The sequence below is a fragment of the Phascolarctos cinereus genome, unplaced genomic scaffold (genome assembly GCF_003287225.1).
Source record: "Phascolarctos cinereus isolate Bilbo 61053 unplaced genomic scaffold, phaCin_HiC Scaffold_3;HRSCAF=262, whole genome shotgun sequence".
Taxonomy (NCBI): Eukaryota; Metazoa; Chordata; class Mammalia; order Diprotodontia; family Phascolarctidae; genus Phascolarctos; species Phascolarctos cinereus.
The window spans coordinates 176,357,962-176,375,018 of NW_027555736.1; the positions used below are offsets into that span (position 1 = coordinate 176,357,962).

General features: G+C 37.5%; 1 protein-coding gene across 1 annotated transcript in view; it reads right to left on the reverse strand.

Annotated features, from left to right (window-relative positions):
• The window catches only part of RYR3 (ryanodine receptor 3), a 731,065-nt gene that overhangs the window by 88,496 nt on the left and 625,512 nt on the right, over positions 1-17,057 (reverse strand). The gene's annotated exons all lie outside the window — the stretch shown is intronic.

Here is a 17,057-nt window from a genome sequence, read left to right on the forward strand (position 1 = left end):
TTGGAAAGCAATTTGGAATTATGCAAATAAAGTGACTAAAATGTTCATACTTTTTGCCCCACAAATTCCATTACTGTGCTTATGTCATAAGGAAGTCATTGATAAGAAGCAAATCTCTTTATACACCTAAATGTTTATAGCAGCACTTTTCATTATAGCAAAGAATTGAAAATAAAGTAGATGGTCATTAGTTGTGGAATAGCTAAACAAACTGTGGTACATGAACATAATGGAATACTGCCTTGCTGTAAGAAAACCAGTGTGATAACTACAGATAAGCATGAAAAAAATCCACATGAATGGATACAGAATGAAGTAAGCTGATCTAAGAAAACAACATCCATAATGACTATAACAATATAAGTGGAAAGAACTACACACACACAAATATCAGAACTGAATGCTGCAAAATTATAAAGAATAAATACGACTCATTAAAACAAAACAAAACAATGTTACACTGGTATTGCTATGTGACTACTGATCTCCAAATACCAAAATGTTTCACAGATTTAAAATGAGGATCATTCCTAGTAGATAGGCAAATGGTAGGTGAAACCAGATTGCATATAAGAAACCATAAAGAAGAAAGAGAATAAAGTACATTAAAGAAATTTATAATTTAAAAAGAATAGGCTGGTCATATGGTGACAGCAAGAAATAACTGATGGAGACCTCACCTTCCAACCTGCCTAATGATCCACTGGTACCCTTGTGAGATGAGAAGAAAGTGACAGAGGCTCCTAGCATAACATCACCTAACTTGGACAAGAGTTGCACCAGGTATCTGGGCAGAAAAGTGTGGATTGCAATGTGTTATCCCTAGAGAGAATATCTAAATCAGTGAGACCACAGACCTATTGGAGTATTTGAGTATTTTAAAAGAGAAGTTATGTAGATTACTCATCAAAAATTCACATTCAATCTCAAAGGAGAAATTAGTTTCTCTTTCTTCTTTTATTATTACACTGAATCAAAGAAACATGTTCAAAGACTCTGGAGTACTGTATTCTGTCCTGGGCACCACATTTTAGAAAAGATGCTGGCAAAGTGGAGCAGTATCCACAGGAAGGTGACCAGGATGGTGAAGAATTAATGCCACACAGAGACTGGGTAAAAGAACTTGGTAAAGAAGCTTCTAGAAGAGAAGTCTGAGCGGGTTTGATAGCTACCTTTGGGTATTTGAAGTGCTGTCTTATGGAGGAGATTAGATCTGTTTTGCTTGACCTAGAGGGCAAAGTATTTACTTAGCATTTTAAGGTCTGCAAAGTGCTTTAATATGTTATCCCATTCAACCCGCACAACTCTGTCAGGCAGGTGCTATTATCAGCCCCATTTTACACATGAGGAGATGGAGACACAGGTTAGGTGAGTTGCGCAGTACATAGCCAGTAAAGATCTCAGGCGGAATTTGAACTCAGGTCTTCCTAACTCCATGTCCTGCCCAGTCGAGTTTATCCACTGTGCCCCTTAGCTGTTCATCATTGGAAGTTATTAAGACATATTTCAATTCAGTTAGAGCAAAAGTGAAATGGGATAACTCAACAGGTAGTGTCTCCATCACTAGAAATCTGGAAGTAGAGCTTGGACATTGTTAGAGATCTTTTAGAGGAGGTTCTTGCTTGGTCCCAGAGGTCAGAAGTAGAAGATACAGATGCAGATGCAGAGAGGCATATTTTTTTGGCTCAATTTAAGTATAAACATTCTCACTATTCCAGCTATTCATAAGTCCAACTGGCAGACTTGGGAGGTAATGAGTTTCTAATCCACAGAGGTATTCCACCAGAGGATGGATAATCACTTCCAATCAGGGGATGCTGAGGGAATTTTTGCTTAGCTATGGGTTGTACTGGATAACTTCTGAAGCAGCTTTCAGTTCTAAGGTTCCATTATCCCTTTCTTATTGGGTTTCTTTTCTCAGAAGGATTATTCCGTCCTTCACCATTTCTTGACTATCGAAAGAGGCTTTCCATACTTTTGGGTCCCTAAACTCTGGGATTCAAAGCTAAGTCCCTAAGTACCTGGGCTATTTGGGGGCATTTGGGTCATCGGACTAAAATCGTCACGCAGCCTGCGCCTTTTGTATGTGCTGTAGGATGTGTCCTGTGTTACAGAGACCTGGGTGTCACTAAGATAATTGTTACATGAAGGTGTCCTTTATTAACTCCCATCTCCTGTGTCTCCTGATTTTTGGTTTCTGTAAGTCACCTCCAACCTCACTGTCTCGTTTTCTCAACCTCCCTATATTTAGTAAGGCCTGAGGTTGGTGATGAGCTTTGGTTTCCTTCTTATTGATTTTTGTTAGAGGTCAGGTGTCAAGCATTTAACAGAGTGTTCATCTACTCACTCTTTCAAAGTTTAGTTAAGATGTGTTTTGCCGATCCTCACTGTGACCTTGAGTGGGGTTGGACAAGGAAGGCCTCTCCTGCACACAAAAGAAACAAAACAGACACAGGATTCTGGGAAGATGGTGGAGTAGGTCAGAAAATTCCAAGCTCTCAGATTTTCCTCTACAAAAGAGATAAAATAGTATCTCAGGGCAAACATAGAGCAGGATAAAAATAAATAAAAGAAGGGGCAGAACAGGGGTCCTCTTGGGACAACTGGAGAAGATCTGAAGAAAAATCCTGGGACCAGGTTTGGTCCCTATGCAGAGTAAATACCTCCAGGCCAGGGGATGCTTAACCAGCAAACTTAGCCAGATTGGGAGGCTGTGGCCCCAGCCACAGGAACTTTTGCCACCTCTCACCCCCACTGCCCCTGACAGTAAGGGGTGTTGGGTATCTGAGCCCAAGAAAATTGAGGGAACCTCTGCTGAAAAGGAATGCTAGACCCAGCTGTACTGCAGAGACACGGCCAGGTGAGAAGGAACCAGTACATGCCCACTGAGTGCAGAAGCAGAGGGGAGGGGATGCTGTTGGCTGTGAGCACTTACAGAAGTCTAGAGGTCTTGGTTTGGGATCAAGGTCAGAGAGGAGAACTGAAAGAGAATCTGAGGCCAGAGGCACTATCCACCATACCCTAGGACTAGAGGTGATTACAAAAAAAAATTAAGCTATTACCAAAAATCAAAAAATTAAATAAAATAAAGCACAAAGAAAGGAGAAAGAATCCAACCACAGAGAGTTACTATGGGAATAGAGAAGACCTGGCTTCATCTTCAGAGGAGGATAACACAGTGGAGAAACCTTCTTCTACCCTGAAGAGTAATGTCAAATGGTCACTTGGCCAAAAAGAATTCATAGAAGAACTTAAAAAAGATTTTCAAAATCAAATGAGAGAGACTGAGGAAAAACTAAGAACAAAGAAAAGAAAAGAAAGGGAAAAAAAAAGAAAAATCCAAGAAAAACAAGATTATGAAAAGAAAGCCAATCAATTAGAACAGGAGATCCAGAATTTTAAGGAAGGAAATGACTCCTTGAAAACCAGAATTGGGCAAGGGGAAACCAGCAAAGCTATAAGAGACCAAGAAATAAGAAAACAAAATATAAAGAATGAAAAAATAAAAGAGAATGTGAAACTTCTCCTAAGAAAAACAACTGATTTGGAGAATGGATCAAGAAGAGAAAACATAAGAATAACTGAACTATCTGAAAGCTATCATAAAAAAAAATCTTGATACCGTAATACAAGAAAGAATTAAAGAAAACTGTCCTTTTAATCTTGACTAATAAATAAATGATGTCATGTTACATTCTGATAGTAACTTTTTTTAACAGTCTGGCAAAGAATGATTATCTGTAGCATTCTGCTCCTTTCCCATTCTGATTCTTCCCATACTTGTTCTAAAGTAAAAATGACTTGAAACATTGTACCAAAGGCTATTTGTCATATATTTTTGGAAGGGGTTTTAAAGACTTCTCCAACTTAAAGAAAAATGAACTGCATATAAGCACACAGCATTATATCCAGTTCTTTGTAACACTGATCATTTTTATATTGTCTTCTCATTAAAACCTTTTAAATGGTAAAAAAATTGTTCTGAAGCTTTAGAACAAGAGGGAAAACTAGAAATAGAAAAAATCCACTGATAACCACCTGAAAGAGATTCTACAAGGAAAACCCACAGGAATATTATAGTCAAATTCTGAAACCCCCAGCTCAAGGATAAAATATTACAAGCAACAAGAAAAAAACAGTTGACATATGGTGGTGCCACAATTAGAATCACACAAGACCTAGCAGTGGCAACACTAAAAGACCACAGATCTTAGAACACTATATATCGAAGAGCAAAAGAAATGGGCTTCTGGCTGAAAATCTCATACCCAGCAAAGCTAAGCATAATTCTGAAGGAAAAAAATGGAAATTTAATGAACTGTTAGACTTTCAGAACTTCGCTAAAAACAAAACAAAACAAAAACAACCTGAACTTAACAGAAGATTTGACATACAAGAGTCAAGAGAAATATAAGGTACATGCCAAATACTAATTACAAGGGACTCAATAAGGACAGACTGTTTACTTTTTTTATGAGGAAATGTAAAAGGTATATATCTAAGACTATTATTAGCAATTGGATAGTTTATAAGAAAGACTGGGGTAGACCTAAGCATGATATAACTTCAAAAAGTAAAACCGTTCAGGAACAACTAAAAAAGTAATTATCTTATACAAATGAGGTGCAAGAGGAAGAATTGACAAAGAGGAATTAGATGGGGGAGGAGGGCTGGTAGTTCTGGAAACCTACTTTCATAAGGAATGGGTTTAAGAGGGAACCATACATATATGTCTAGAAGAGTATAAAAGTCTTCTACATTTGGAAATAAAATGCTAAGGGGATAGGGACGGGGGAGAGGATAAGGGAGGGTTCTTTAGAAAGGAGGGTGAAGGAATAGGTTAAAAGGGGACATAGAAGGGTGTTTAGATTAATGGGAATGGGAAGATAAGGGAGGGATCCTTGGGAGAATAAGAGAGGGCTCTTTAGAGGGGAGAGTGAAGGAATGGTCAAAGGGGCATATAAAAGGAAGTTTAGATTTACGTGAACGGAGGATAAGATAGGGATCTTTGGAGGTTGAGGAGGTTAAGTAATAAGAGGGCATTAGAAGTAAAGTAGAGGGGCCCATTAGGATAGGAAATAAGATTTACACACAAACATAAAAACAAATATTAGGAGTAGAATCTGTTAGGGTAACTATACGTGTATATATGTATACATATATTTATATATCTATATCTATATATAAATGTATCTACACTTAATTGTAGCCTGGGGGATGAGGGGGAAGGAAGGGGAAAAAAAGAACGGAAGTAAAAAGTGTATAGCAGAGAACAAAAGAAAACCTACAAGGAAGCAAAGAAAAGATAGACAACTTTTGACACAACATGCAATATTTAATATATAGGCTTTCTTGAAATGAAAATTTATTGCTATATATTTTTAAATCTCTCACTTTCTGCTGTGCACATGACATTTTTTCTTTTCTTATTTTATATTTACATTTTAATATTTAAGTTTATAATGTTTGTTTTTCTTTTCTTATCATGTATTTAGGTTTTAGTATTCAAGTCTAAAATAGAAAAAAAGATTAAAAAAAAAAAGAAACAAAACAGAAGTGGCCACTCTAGTGGGCTTCTTCTAGGGTGTGAGAAGATTGGTGGCCAGGAATGACAATAAGGGACTAGTTGAGCCATGGTGGTGGTTTAATAATCTAACCAAGTGATTTTCAAGCTCTTTACAGTAGAAGAATCCATCACGTTAAACCAAACTTTGGCAGAATCTTGAATAAATGAATGAAAAAACATTTTGTAAACATTTACTATGTACAAAGCACTGTGGGCAAATATAAAAGTGACACTCCCTGCCCTCAAGGAGCTTACCTTTTTATGTTCAGTTTTAGAGTTGGGAGAACTGGTTCAGGTGTGAAAGAATTCACTTAGACCTTCTCTGTAGCCATTGGGAGCTTTATTTCGTGAAAGCTTCACGGGCCTGAGGTTAGCAAGGAGCTAAACAAAGAGCACCGACATAGGAAAAGACCCAGGCTTATACAGACAGAAAACTATACAGCTTGCAGGAAGATGATGTATTTTTACGGTTTTTTTTTTATGGGCGTTGGAGATTAGGTACAGGATAAGGAAGATGAGTGACAGGATAGGGAACACAGGATAAGGGAGACAAAAGCAATTTTTTTGGTACGAGTTGTATGGCATTTCAAGATAAGGGGAAAAGGACTTGAGAAGTTCTCAAGTTCTAGGATCTTAAGGTAGAGGATAGGCTACAGAATGAGCCTTAAACCCCCTCAGGGGTCCTGGGAAAGTAACCCTTAATATTATTTTTAATCCTAGGGCACTCTTTGTCCCTACATCACTATGAGGGCAAACATCTGACTGGGTCAGGTACCAAGGAAAGAAGTTCAGGTCTTCAGGGGATGGACTTCAGTAGTCACAGGGTTGGCAAGTTGATCTATATAGAGCACTTGATTGACACATCCTTCAGAAAAGCAATGACAGTATTAATTTGATTGCTGTGTCCAGAGCTGAGGGTAAAAGCAGTGGATGAAAGGGACTGAAAGGCTAGGATGGTGAATACATGCAAGGTGGTAGGCCAGATGCCAAGATAGCCCAGATGGACAGCTAGATGGGATATATAGCAAGATCTGGCATAAGGTCAGTTAGATATAATGGGATAATTAAGTTTGGACTCCAGGGTGGGAGTTCTACAGCTAAGTGGATTGATTAACTTACCCAGGGAATAGTCACATGGTTTCTGGGGCATGGGTACTCCCTTCCACTGATGCATACTGTAAACCCTCTATGCCTTAGTAATCTGTCTTTTTAAAATTGTTGTTGCTGAAAAAGTCATCACTTGGTGGCATTCTACACTTAGGCTTTCTTCTTAGATGACAGACACACAGTCCTTTAGCAATTCTGCACTTAAAAGTCTACCCAAAGATTTACTTGTGCTCAACTGGCATAGCCTTTAAGAGCCCCCAGGGGCCATTAAGAGGTATTGGAGCAGAGGGCTGGTAATTAAGTTTTTAACAATGGGAACAATATTGGATGATACAGATTAGTTTCACAACAATTTTCATTTTCTTATTCATTTAGGTAAGGCAACATTTTAGGGGTACTTTCATATTTCCATGCAAAAATGTTGAGAGGGTTGTATTTAATTTGGTTGTTTTATTTGTCAGTGATTTGGTAATTCTTTCAGAACCACAGACCTTTTTTTTTTTTTTTAATTTGAGGAACATAACAGACATTGCCAGCCTGTTACCTCTCTAGGCAGTCCATTACAGTTTTGGACACATTATAAAGTTTTTCCTTACAACAAGCTTATGTTTACCTCTTTTTGACTTTTACCCATGCTCTGAAGCCAAACTGAACCTAGCTAATACTTCCTACACATGACAGTCCTTCAAATTCTTGAAGTCAGCTATGATTTCTTTCATGAGTCTTTTCTTTAGGTTAAATATACTCAGTTCTTCTATCAATCCTCACATGACATGGACTAAAGGCCCTTAATTATCTTGATTTTTCCTCCTCTGGACAATCTCTAGCTTATCAATGTCCTTATTAAATTGTGGAACCCAGAACTGAACACAATACTGTAAATAGGGTATGACAAGGAAGAGTGCAGTGGGATTATCACCTCCTAATTCTGGAAACTATTCATCTCAATGCAACCCAAGACCATATTAACTTTTTTTTGGGGGGGTACCACATTAGACTTCTGACACAAATTGATTTTGTAGTTCATGAAAACCCCCAGATCTTCTTCAGAACAACTGTGACCTATTTATGCTTTCCTCATCTTATATTTGTGAAGTTGATTTTGGTACCCCAATGTAAGATTTTATAGTATCCCTTTTGAACTTTGTCATCTTGCATTTAACCCTATGCTTTAGTCCAGAAGTTCCTGTTACAATAACAATGAACTATTACCAACTACTCTTTAAGTCCAGCCATCTAACCAGTCCTGCATCCCTTTGATTTTACTATCCTCTAATCCATATGTTTTGATATTTTCTATAAGAATAGTATGAGATATTTTATGAGAAGCTTTGATAAAATCTAGTTAAACCTATACTCACGTACTCTCCTTATCTCCTTTACTTAATAGTTTAGAAATCCTGTCCCAGATTTTATATTATCCCTTTTGAACTCTGTCATCTTGCATTTAACCCTGTGCTCTAGCCCAGAGGTGTCAGAAATATGCAGACTGCAACAACTATGAGTGTGTCTAACCAGATTAAAATGTAATTAGGAAATACTTAACAAAATAAATCAAAATACAATAAAACATATAAAGATCACATTTTAAAATGAAATCAATATGAAGATCAGTGGCCCTTGTTTCTACTTGAGTTTGGCAAGTTGAACTTTATTCTTGTACCCTAATGCAAGACTTTATATTCATCTCTTTTAAGTTGTCATCCTGCATTTAGTTCAGTGTTCTAGCCTGTCAAGATCCTTTTGGATTCTGACTCTGTAATCCAGTATAACAGCTGCCCCCTGCCCAATATATTACCTGGGCACCATCTGAAAATTTGATGAGCGTACCATCTATGCTTTCATTCAAGTAACTGATAAAAAAAAAAGTTAAATAGCAAAGGACCTTCACAGGTTCCTGGGGTTACTTCACTATTACCAACTACTCTTTAAGTCCAGCCATCTAACCAGTTCTGCATCCCTTTGATTTTACTATCCTCTAATCCATATGTTTTGATATCTTCCATAAAAATAGTATGAGATATTTTATCAAAAGCTTTGATAAAATCTAGTTAAACCCATACTCATATACTCTCCTTATCTCCGTTACTTAATGGTTTAGAAATCCTGTCCAAAAAAACTAAAAACAAACAAAAAAAACCAAGCTCTGCTCTTGATGAAACCTTGCTGGCTCTTTGTAATCACAGCTTACCTTTCTAGATCTTCTTCAACCACCTTTTAAATTATCCATTCTAGAATCTTCCTAGGAATCGAAGTCAAACTTAGTGGCCTACGGTTTGCAGATTGCTTTTTCTTTTATTAAAAAATTGGGGTAACTTTTGCTTTTCTCCAATCTTGTGACACCTCTCCTGTCTTCTATAGTCTTTCAGATGTCACGATTGGTGGCTCAGCAGCCACATTTGCCAGTTCTTTTTAATTCCTAAGGATATAGTTCATTTGGGCCAGGTCACTTGGATTCATTTAGGAATTAGGTATCTTCTCACTGTCCCCCATTTTATCTTAGGTATATTGACTCCCTGCTGGTTGCCTGAGTTTTGTCATTTATTTTCAGTGTCAAAATAAGTTTCTTTTGCAGAGAAAACAGAGACAAAATAACATTTGAACAGCTCTACCACCTCTTTGTTGTCAATTATCATTGTTCCAGATATCCCAAGCACAGCTCCTATCTATCTCTTCTTTGATTCTCCTTGTTTTTCCAATCTAGCTTTTAAAAAAACTAAACCTTTTTGTTGTATTTTATTTCCCTCACCCAACCTCAGCTATTTTGAGCTTTATCATTGCTCACAATATTTTTATAGGACCATGTCATATTGTCATATTCATCTTGGTCTTGTTTCTAAATTCTGTATTTATTTTTAAAATCTAAGCACATTGATGAGTTTTCTGTGTAACCCCATTAGTCTCTTCAAATTAAATCTTTTCTTGTTGAAATTGTTCCCTTCTGTGTTTTTATAATTTCATTTTAAAATATCTATAATCCCTCCAGAGCTGATTTCCCCTGAAACATTTTACCCAAGGGATCCTATCTATCATTCCCTTAAACTCTTTGAAATCTGCCTTCCCAAAATCTAGGGTACATGCCATAGTAGGCCCAGATTTTTGCTTTTCTATCATAAACTCCAGGAGAAGCTGTTACTTCTCCCAATGCTCCCATAGTTTCCATGCTGGTAACCTGTTCCTTCCTCTTAGTATGAATCACATCCAGAATAGAATCCCCCCTGTTGATTCCTCCACCATTTTAAGGATGAAGTTGTCACCAAGAGAAGTTAAGAAATGATTTGCTGTTCCGCTTTTGACAAAGAGAGAGCTCCAGCAGATGTCTGGAAAATTGAAGTCCCTCATCCTCACTATATCATACTTCTGTAGCAGACTTTTGTACAGAAGCTGGAAGCAAGGAATGTAATGGAAGATGAATATGAGGACATCTGTACTGCTTACTTCACAGAGTTGTGAGTAAAGCCCTTTGTAAATCTTATAGTGCTATGTAAATGTGAATTACTGTAAATATTATTATTAGACTATCTCTCCTTCCCTTATCTCTCTCTAAACCTAACAGCAAAATACACAAGTAAAAGTACAAAATTAAGGTGTAGACAACAGATATTATTAAATTCACATCGGGCCCTAGAAGGGAAATGTTCTTTGCAACAATGTTATGAAGGGTCTCTTGTTTTCTGGCCTTTATTAGGTATGAATTTATCAAGACCCTGGAGATGGAATGAAGCAAAACTAAAAATATCACCCAAACCAAAGAAATCCAGGAGGTGTTTTTATAAATTAAGTGAGATATTTCAAATTTTACTTGGGATGTCACTTATCCGCTGTTGTAACCTTAATATGGGAAAGAGGTAAGCATTCTTTCTGCTTGATTTTTCCCCCTGAATATTCTTATTTCTTTGTTAAGTAAAACTTGCTTAGGTGCTCTTGACTGGTTAGCTGGTGAAGCTCTTAGATTAGTCATACAAGGTTGTTTGGGGAAAACTACTTCACGTATTGTTCTTGACATCCCAGATTCATAACCAAAGAGATAATGAGGATGATAGAGAGTGAGGTAGCAAAGACTCTTTAAAGGTTTTAAGCCTTGGTGATTGGTTGTACTGCTACGAGAAAAACAGAAATCTAGCTCTGTAAGAACTGATTTGAAGAAATAAAATTGTTGGTCAAAAGAAGATGATGAATGGAGTTTAGACATGATGATTTTTAAGTACTGGTGGGACAGCTAGATGAAAATGAGCAGCAAGGAATTAGAAATTTGAGAATAAGACTTGGTGATTGGGGCTATAAATAAATATTTGGGAGCCATTTTTATAGATATGAAACTTGAAGGTGAGGGAATGGATAATATTGCTAAGGGAAATCATATATAAAGCAAAGACTACACTGACAAGGAGAGAATTTAATATAGAATGCCCATGTTTAAGATATAAGGAAACTTTAAGCTTTCCATATTTAAATAGAGATAAGCCGTCTGGTTCTAAGGGACAGTACTGAATGACTAAAAAGAGAAAACTAGGTCTATGTGTTTGTAGTCAGGGCCATCATAGGCCTATATCCCTCACAAGGATATAGGCCTACCTGTCTTTGCTTCATTTTTGTAATGTACTCAGAAGTAGTATACCACTTAGTCAGATACTCATTAAGTAGAATTAACCTCTAAAGTTCAAATCCCTGAGAGCTAGATTCTTACCAAGGTCAAATTTCCATCAAAGGGGCTTAATAACTCTTGCACAGATGCCTCCACACAATTCAGGTATTTGTAGGGAGAAGCACAGGTGCACTGAGTGAAACTAATATCAACAGTTTTATAGTGATATCACTGGTGTTTCCTAGACTGTGTAGGGAAGGGCTAGATAAATTAAATAGTGATGAATGAATTAATTATGATGATATCAAAGACTCCCTGACATTGCCATTTTTAGCACTGTCAAATGTCCCATAAGTAGAACACACTCTGTTCCAGGTCTTGATCATTAATAATAACACGATTCAATTACAGAACTATTCTAGGAGCAACCATACCTTATCTTATGTTTGTTTTATCACCCCAAATCTGACAAAATCTTTGCTAAACTTGTAATACAACTATGTAACTGAGATTATTGAAATTTCAAGGTAGTATTTCTTTGGAGAAAAAGATTCTGTTTTCCTGTGTTAAGGCATGAATCATTTAGTTAGGTATTTGTACTGTTTTTTAAATTTAAGGTGTTCCTCTTTACCTCCTAAACACATTGTGAATTTCATTCACAATTATTTAAATAGACTATTTTATACAACTGGCTTCACATAAGAAATGCCAATCATATTTATCTAGACCGACAATGTCACAAAAATATAGTTTGTGGGAGGAACGTTGACTTCACAAAATTAGAAATAATTCATTCATTTCTATATTCACTTAATAGCTCCTCATGGTACACTTATCCAAAATTTATCTCATTTCTTTTCAAACTGGTACTTTCACTCTGTTATAACTCTTGGGGGCAATGGGTTAATAACTTTACTATTTGTAGCATATAATATATTTATGTCCTTATACTTGTCCTAAACTACCTCAAGGGTCAAGGGTTGGGAGAGGGGAGATGTAGGGAGAGACTCTAGTTCTGCTATTTCAAGATTTTGGGAAAGGGCTTCTTCTTCCTAACTATGCTTTTCAGGATCTCATAGATGTTAATTATATCCCTTCTCTATTTTCATCTTTCTGGTCTGAAGATTTCTGATTGCTTTATTCTTATGCCACCATGAATCTGGTAGGGAAAGATAAAAAAGAAACCCTGGAGTTAGGGGATCGGGAAGGGGGAAATCATGAAGAGGCTAAATAACCCTTTTCATTTCTGCCCACTTCCTAATGTTTGCTGATGATCTGTCAACTATAGATGAATATAAATAAATCTGAATTAGTTCACCAAATTCTGAGATAACAGAACCAGGGGCCTTCCCTTAAAGCCACGAAGATATGAACTAAAAGTACTAGTTCATTACTTCCAAAGATACTTACTCTAGGCTAAAATTATACATGTGTTTGATTAAATCTAGACTTGGTGTAGAGATGAACTTGGGTTCTTAAAGGTTATATAAATGAGGTATAGGTTCTGACAGGTCCTACCAAGCTGAAAAGGATTTGAGTATAGGTCTGGTGAGAGAATGTAGATATGTCACCTGAGGACCAAATGAGACTCAGCAATAGGTTCATTACAAAGTGATAGATTTTTCAATAATACCAAGCCACAAAGACCAGATAGTAAAATATTTAAGATCTGTAATCTAAGCAACCCACACCAATGAAATCACAAATACTTAACATATCCATAACTTCTAATGTCTAAGCTACCAAGAAGACCTACAAACCATCATTTAGTGCCACTTTAAGGATATGGAATGAGTCTGACTCAATATGACATTTGTGAGAAGACATATGGTGGCATTTAGTGACAGAAAAAAAATAAGAAGACTTAGATGGATCTGTGATGTCATCATTATAGGTACATATTCCAATGATACAGAATCATGGAATTTTAAGAGCTGGAAGGGAACTCAGAGACCATGTAATCCAACAAGACTCAAATTAAAATCTTATCTGCAGTACACCTGACAAATAGCCATTGGTTGAAGACCTCAAGGGTCAAGGAATCTATACTCTTTTAAGGAAGTTTATTTCATGTTTGGATGGCTCTAATTAGTCGTATACTATTTATTATATGGTCTGTGGCCCAGAGTTCTCAAGGATATAGAGCTCATGTGGTACCAGATCTGATCTTGGGGGTTGATTACTAAAGGGAATCATCTTATTTCTTTGGCTCATGAACCCCCAAATTTTATTCTGGTGAAATATCTAAAATAAAGCTCAGGTAGCAGTGTGGTACAGTGTAAAGAGTGCTGGTTTTAGAATCAGAGAACCTGGTTTTGGATCATAGCTCTTCCACTTACTACTTTTGTGTCCTTAGGCAAGTCATTTAATATCTTTAGGTCTTAACTCTGCATTTGTAAAATAAGGGTATTGGACCAGATGGTCTTTAAAGCCCTTTGCATCTTTGCATCTTTAATCCTATGAACCTAGGTATGGTTCATATCTCACAGGTTTCTCAATAAGAGGATTCCCAGCTCTGTCCTTGGTTGTTGTCTTTCATTCTTGAAGAGAATCAAAATGACATCACTATACTGGGGTTAAGGCACAGTGTGTCCAACTATGATTGATCAGGCCCATAGAAGTTTAGAAACCTCTACTACAGGTTGTACACAAATAATAGAATGAAGATATCTCTAAATTTGGAGTGGAGCTATCTTTAAATTTGTGTATGTCGCATTTCTTTTAGGCTACTGAAATTGTACTTTGCTCATAGAGTACTGCACTTTCTTTGTTGCAGGCATGCCATGCTGGGTGGTCCTGTGTCAATGTCTCCCATGTCTCCCAACCAATTCTAAAGTTCTTCAGAGAAACCCTGAAAGTGTCCTTGTATTGCTTCTTGTGACTTCCATATGAGTACTTGCCTTGTGGGAGTTCTTTGTAAATAGTTTTGTTAGGCCAGTGTACTTTTGGCACTTGAACATCTGTGCCTACTCTGTCTGGAATTAAAGTGATCCAGAATATTATGCTTGTCCTGCTTTGGCACACTGATGATGAGGGCCTGCATGTCTTCATAAAATTTTTCTTGGACCTCATCAATTTTCGTCATGGTAAGAGCATATACACTATTGATGGTGGCACTGCACTTTCTTGCAAGTGGCAAACACATTGTCATGAACCTATTATTTACTTTTTTTGGTAGGCATACAAGTTTGTTGACTAGATTAGGTTTGATTAGTTTTTTGTTTTGGTTTTTTTTTTGGTGAGGCAGTGGGGTAGAACTTGCCTAGGGTCACACAGCTAGTAAGTGTCTGAGGCCAGATTTGAACTCAGGTCTTTCTGAATCCAGGGCCAGTGCTCTATCCACTGAGCCATCTAGCTGCCTCCCAACTAGATTAGTTTTGATTGCAAAACCTACTCTAACTTCATGGAATTCTGCATCACTATGTTCACTCTAGAAAACCTGTATCCAGCTCTGACTTTAGTAAGCTGACCTTCATTTACCAGCTTTGTTTCATGCAGAGCTGCTATTTGGATGTGATACCTACTAAGTTCTCTCACAAGGGCCGTTTGTCTTTCAGGTTAAGTGGATTTCACGATGTCCATAAGCATGTGAACATACCACGTATCAATGGTGAGTGGAATCATCTTCGCAAAAGTTTTTGTACATTTTTTTGGCGTTCTGACTACTGTAAGGTAGGATCCCCACTTGTCATGGCAAGCAGGCCAGGGTTAGGTGAAGCAGACAATTTTTACAATGCCCTTTCTAGCCCCTGCCTTATATGAGGAGGGGAGAGGTGCAATCCTTAAAAAAGGTTGCTCAGATACCCAGGGGGCTGCTGAATCCCACTGTTGCTTTAGAATGAGAAGATGACCCTATGCCCTGGGCCACCTATGTGCAGAGTTGTTACTATAGCTCCCAGTGCATTTGCATCTTCTGCTTCATCACTGCCTGTCACCATGAGACTTTGAGGTATGTAAAATGTTAAAATGGTATGGGTGATGTCTTTTGACACACAGATAAACTGGACTTAAGTGAGGCAGAGTTGTGAGAAGTTGTTGGCCTCACTCTCTCTTCCAGAGTCACTGAAGTCCAGTGGAAAGACAAAAGTCAAGATAACTGTCGATGGCTTGGGATGCAGTGGATGACCTTGGTGTCTTCAATGTCTAACCAAGCTCTAAACATATTATAGCACCTGCTTCAGCTGTTTTCATGGCTATTGGCACAAACTGTTCTCATCTACCCATTCCACTGGGGGAAGTCTTCACATGCTTGGGGTAGACACTTCCCTAACTCACTGATGGGTCTGAGACCCTCAGTTACCCTCTACCTGGTTTAGCCAATCTGCCTAAGCAGTTTGCTGGGGTGTGGCTGCTGCAAAGGCTACAGCTTCTTGACGCCTCAGGTGAGAGCTAGGTGATTTGAGTGGATGCTAAAGGTGGAAAGCAGCCCTGAAAAGGATTTTGCAGCCCTCACACCAGAGGTGCTAGTCTTCTCTGAACACTCTGCATTGCTCCCATTTCTACAAGGCATGCAATGTACAATGTGAATATCAAGTATCAAAGGGCCTTTATTTCATCCTATGTATAAAAGTCACAAGATAGAAAGGATTAAAAGGAGCCCATGAACAAATACAGAAACATAAAGTACTTAATCCAATAGATTCCTCTTCCATCCCCCAAAGACTGTAAAGATACTTTGGGTTAGATAAATGCTTTCCATTCACCTCAGACTAGTACAATCTGGGAGTCTTATGTAAAGACAGGGATGGTCATCAGAAACCTATGACATCTGCTAGAAGACTGACAGTGAGACTGCTATCTTGTCCATTAACTGGAGCTCTTGACTTTGAAGTGGGTTGTCACTTAGAAGTTTAAAGATCATGTGTTTGGAGCTCAATTTTAGGTATGCACTGACAACAATCTGCTGACCTATTCCTTTAACCAGTGACAAACTGGAAACTGCCAGCCAGAGGCAGGTAGCAGTACTAGCCAACTATGAGTTCAATAGACATTAGTAAGAATGCAAAATGTAGATGATCTACATTGAGGGTCATGTGACACAAAAGCTATGATGAGGCCAAAAAAATACAAGTTACAGTCAAATGGAGGTGCAGCTGAGAGTTTGGAACTTCTACCAGAGAAGATGCCAGCAGTATATGAGAACCTTGTTTAATGGAACTAATTCTCCTTGTATCATTTATCCTTGGAAGACTGATAGTGAGGGCAAATGGTTAATAAAGGATTCTGAGAACCGATACAAGTGAAAAAGCAAAGAAGTAAATCTAAATAACCCAAGCTCCATTCCCTAGAAGGAGATTTATTGTTCAACATGGTATTCAACACCATGGCTGGTGTTGAAGTGCTCCAAACTCATTTAGCATATGTGGAGAATACAAATACCAGAAAAGTTTTATAACTTGTGCTCACTGAATTCATCTCTGGAAGAAGATATTAAAAACATAAGCCATATTTTAGAAGTGACTGGTCATTTCACCAGGTATACAACAAGAATACAGAAGCAGGAACCAGAAAGCTCCCACAATTATTAAAGTATTGTGAAAGAAATATTTCTCTGAAAAATGGGTTCCCTGCTTGAATATTCATTCCAACCACAGGAAAAATTTTGTGATCAAATTACTCAGTGAAATGTTCGTTTTGTAATTTATCCAAAAGTATAGAACTCTATGTTACTGTCTCCAAGGATAAGAACATTGAGGTGAATTAACACATGACATTTCTAGTACATGCATATGATTAGGAATGATCTTTAAACTATACTGGCTGATGTTTGAGAAACTCCTATGCCTATTTATTGACATG